We start from the raw sequence: 4964 nt of genomic DNA on the forward strand, positions 1-4964 counted from the left end.
AGGATTATGTTCCATAGTGACAAGTGACAGTAAATTTTAGCACACTATATAAATTTTTCCTTACCAAATTCGACTTACAAAAGGCGCTTCACTCCCCGGCAACGACCCCAAAAAAGAGTCTTGATGACCCACAAGTGTGTGACGCCCGGATAATTAAGCTACAGTAATCCCCGGTTGATGATGCCACATCACCACGATTACTTTTGAAAAACTCGCGTAGGTTTGAAACCGGTTCAAATTCAATTTTAAAATAAAGTTAGAGTTTAAAGTTTTCAAAATGTCAAAACTAAAATGTGCAAACTATGGCAAATATTCCATAACCAATTATGGTGGTGACCAAACATTTTTGCAATGTGGTTTAATGCCCTATAATAATTAAATTAGTGGCTTAAAGAATTATGTAAATGCCTTTTATGATTATTAAATATTAAATGGTTTTAAATAGGTGCCCAAACTTTTGGAATAATTCTAAATACTAATTTAGGGGCTAGTGCTATATTTTACAAAAGCTAAAAGCTAAGTTAGGGCAATAAAAGAAAAAGAGAAAACAAAAGAAACGCAAAGGAAAAAAAAGATAAGGCCCCGCCTTTCCCCTGGGCCAAGCCCACCTGGGCCGACCCAGCTCCCCCGCACCAGGTGCTCCCATCCCCTGTTCCTCGGGCGCACCCGACCGCGCCCGCGGTCTCCACCGGACCCGCCTCGCCGGCAGCGCCGGGAAGGGATAAGGGCGCCACGCCCCGACTCCTCGATCCCATATCCCCACTCACCCACTCCACCATCCTCTCCCTCCTGCTCCACCTCCCCTCCTCCAGATCCAAGGCAATCGAGCGCGCCCACCGCTGGGCCATCGCCATGGATGCGGCCACCGGCCTCCCCTCTCCGTTCTGAGATGTCCGGTAGCTCCGTCATGGACGCCTTCCTCCTCCTCGTACACGGGATCGAGCCGGGACGGCCCCGCAGTACTGCCCCGACCCCTTCGACCACCTCGGAACATCGTCGCGCCGTCTGCCTCCTCTACTCCGTCGGCGAGCTTCCTCCACTCCAACTGCCTACTGCTCCTAAACCTCCCGCCGAGCTGTCGTGTGCTCCTGGTGAGCACCCCGTCCATCCCCTTTCCCTCTGCTCCTCGTCGTACACCGTAGCCATAGCTCGTCGCCGCACCTGCTTCGTAGTCGCCGTGGCCACACCCGCCTGCGAGCTCAGCCAAGCACGGCATCGTGCTTAGCTCGCTCCACGTAGCCTAGCGCCGTCAGCCACTAGCCCTGCGCGTGCCCCCGCGGTCCCGTACGCGCTCGCGCGCCTCCACCCATGCCTCACCCTGGCCGCCCCTGGATGCCGCACGTGTGCGCCGCTCCCGCTGTTGCTTCTAGCTCGTGCCGCTACTTCTTGCTCGCCTCACCGCCGCTGCTATGTTTCTACTACCACGCTGCTACTCCCGCTAAGTGTCGCTGAACTGCTGCTTGTTGCCTGCTGCTGCCCCTTGCTGCTACTACGCTGCCGCCCCCGCGAGCCCGCCACCGCCTAGGGCCGCCACTCCTCGCTGCCCGCCGGAGCTCCACTCCCAGCACGCCGCCGCTCCTGGCCGCGAGCCACACCGCGCCGGCCGCGCGCAACATGCGCCGTCCCGCGATCTCCGTGCACTGCATCGCCCGCGCTACGCCTCTGCCAATGCTCTTCTTATACTCCTACTGCTAGTACTGTAGCTATGCTAGCTAGCTTTTCAAATTTTACAGTGACTAGCCCTCTAAACAGCCCCTAAACAATGATAAGACAAGTTCTAACATGGGTAAAAATTATATGAACGGAAAGCAGACGTAACAAGGTCCATTTCATTCCATTGGACCTGCTTCAGATAATGTGTGGATTAATTCCTACGAAAATCAAAAAGTTCTATGTTCTGTTAACAGAAAAACCGAAAAACAGCTTTATTTTCATAGCTACTTTAGAGCTGTCGATGGTCAAGCAAATGAACTCTAACAGAGATGAAAGTGCTACTATCTTGTAGATCACAGAAAAATGCTCAAAATTCATATAAGGCACAAAATCATAGGAGTTACAGATCCATAGTTGTAGCCTTTTGAAAACAGCTAAAAGATGTTTAAAACTGTCAAATTCTCAGACTTAGCAAAATTCCAGGTATTTCCAGAATATTGCTAAAACTTTGATAATTCATATAAAATTATCCGTAACTCAGATGAAAAAGTTTTATACATGAAAGTTGCTCAGAACGACGAGACGAATCAGGATACGTGGTCCGTTCGTCTGTCACACATCGCTAGCATAGCGAACATCAAACCTTTCCCCTCCGGTTCGTTTGTCTGAAAATGCCGGACTTCGGGAAAACTTTCCCGGATGTTATCCCCCTTAGCCGATATCGTGCAACACTGCGTTAGTTCACGTCTAGCTCTGCATGTCGTCCTGTTATGCACTTGTTAGCCCTGTATTTATTGTTTCTTCCCCCTCTTCTCCCCGGTAGACCTTGAGACCGTTGTCGATGCCGTTGTGATCAACTACGTCGACGACGACCCTTCTTCCCTTTCAGCGGAGCTTCCAGGCAAGCCCCCCCCTTTGGTCATCCCGATATCGCCCATTCCATTCTCTCATGCTTGCATTAGATTTTGCTACTGTATTTGATTGCTCCTATTCTGATGCATAGGCTGCTTTTGTAACCTTCTTATTGTTACCTACCTACTTATCCTAATCTGCTTAGTATAGGTTGGATAGTGATCCATCAGTGACCCCCACCTTGACCTTGTTGTCCGTGCTTCATCATCGACGACTCGATCAACGTGATTGACGACCAGAGCCCGACACCTCACATCACATCACGCCCCTTTTGTTGCTCGACTCTGCAGAGCTACTATCAAGTGCCGAGGGTGATCCCTCATAACGCACTCCTGATGCTAATTCTGTAGTGTAGCTATTCGGTCGTGGTGATCGAGGGTGATTTCCTCTTTCACCATTCCCGATACGGCTGTGTCGTTCAACACCTCAAGTGTGAACCTCGAGGGTGGTCCCTCTTACGTTCACCTTGATGATTACATTGAGTGGAATCCACCGGGGGTGATTCCTCAGGTTTTCCCCTTGATGTCTGGACACACAGTTACCTTGACTTTACTTGAGACCGTTGTGAAAGTCGGGCGGGCCCGGAGAGCACCCATGCGATGTGACGGTGGCGGCTGGCTGTTTAGCGGTATCACCCAAGAGGGGTGACTTGTCCCGATAGCCGTCACTACTTTAATTGTTAATGCATTAACAGGTTTGGGTATTTGTTCTGAATTGGCCTTTGGCCTTTATGCACTAACCACCACGCGAGAATAGATATGGGCCTCGATGTCGCAGTATCAGCCAAAGCTTTGTCAGACGTCCAGTTCAGCATTGCGGCACGGCTGGGCCGGCACCATCCTGTAGTGGTGGAGCCTGGTCCGCCCTGCACGCAACGACCCGGAGTGCAACGGGCGATGGGCCCAGACCCCGGAGTGCTTAGGATGTAGACCGGCGGGGACCTCTCTTCTGAGCCTAGGTAGGGCTACGACGTGTTGATCTTCCGAGGCCGGGCATTGACCCCAGAAAGGTGTGTCCGGCCAGAGTGATCGAACGTGTTGGAAAACGTGGTGCACCCCTGCACGGAAGATATATATTCGAATACCGTGTCCACGGTAATGGACGTTCAGACTTGTATCCTAATCTTATACAACTAGAAAAGGATACTTGATATGTGATGGATATGTGGCTCCGAGATGGCTTTCTCACAGGGAGTCGAGGAAGGATCTCTGGGCCTTAATGTTACAACATGCTTGGTAATTAAACTGCTATTCTTTACTCTTCTACATGCTGCAAGACGCTTGGAGCTGCTTGAAGATGCTAGTCTTCGATAGGCTACACCTTCCCCTCTATTCTGGCATTCTGCAATTCAGTCCATAGATACAACCCTTCCATTTGATACCAATGCATACTTAGTGTAGATTTGATGCTTGCAAGTACTTTGGATGAGTACTCACGGTTGCCTTGCTACCCCTTTTTGCCCTTCCTCCTTCTTTCCGGTTGATGCAACCAGATGGTGGATCCCTGGAGTCAGATGCCACCCCTGCCGACTACGACTACTACCCCGAGGGTGCCTATACTACATGGAGCCCGCCGATGACCAGGAGTAGTTAGGAGGTCCTAGGCAGGAGGCCTTGCCTCTTCGGTCGTTGATGTTTGTGCTAGCCTTCTTAAGGCAAAACTTGTTTAACTTACTTTTGTACTCAAATATTGTTGCTTCCGCTGACTCTTGTGTATCGAGCTATGTATTCGAACCCTCGAGGCCCCTGGCTTGTAATATGGACCTTGTATTATTTTATTTGTGTCTAGAGTTGTGTTGTGATATCTTCCCGTGAGTCCCTGATCTTGATCGTACACATTTGCGTGTATAATTAGTGTACGGTCGAATCGGGGGCATCACAAAGTGTAGGGGATCTATCGTAGTCCTTTCGATAAGTAAGAGTCTCGAACCCAACGAGGAGCAAAAGGAAATGACAAGCATTTTTCAGTAATGTACTCTCTGCAGGCACTTGAATTATCGGTAATGGATAGTTTTGTGATAAGGTGATTTGTAACGAGTAACAAGTAATGGAAGTAAATAAGGTGCAGAAAGGTGGCCCAATCCTTTTTGTAGCAAAGGACAAGCCTGGACAAACTCTTATATGAAGGAAAACGCTCCCGAGGACACATGGGAATTATCTTCAAACTAGTTTTCATCACGCTCATATGATTCGCGTTCGTTACTTTGATAATTTGGTATGTGGGTGGACCGGTGCTTGGGTGCTGCCCTTCCTTGGACAAGCATCCCACTTATGATTAACCCCTATTGCAAGCATCTGCAACTACAAAAGAAGTATTAAGGTAAACCTAACCATAGCATGAAACATGTGGATCCGAATCAGCCCCTTAGGAAGCAACTCATAAACTAGGGTTTAAGCTTC

General features: G+C 49.6%; 1 long non-coding RNA gene across 1 annotated transcript; it reads left to right on the forward strand.

Annotated features, from left to right (window-relative positions):
* Positions 1-708: 708 nt before the first annotated feature.
* On the forward strand, positions 709-4535 carry LOC120974486 (uncharacterized). The gene is made up of 2 exons (XR_012203775.1): positions 709-1091; positions 4058-4535. It is a non-coding gene; the product is annotated as an uncharacterized lncRNA (long non-coding RNA).
* Positions 4536-4964: the final 429 nt, after the last annotated feature.

This window comes from Aegilops tauschii, chromosome 2 (assembly GCF_002575655.3).
Source record: "Aegilops tauschii subsp. strangulata cultivar AL8/78 chromosome 2, Aet v6.0, whole genome shotgun sequence".
Lineage (NCBI taxonomy): Eukaryota > Viridiplantae > Streptophyta > Magnoliopsida > Poales > Poaceae > Aegilops > Aegilops tauschii.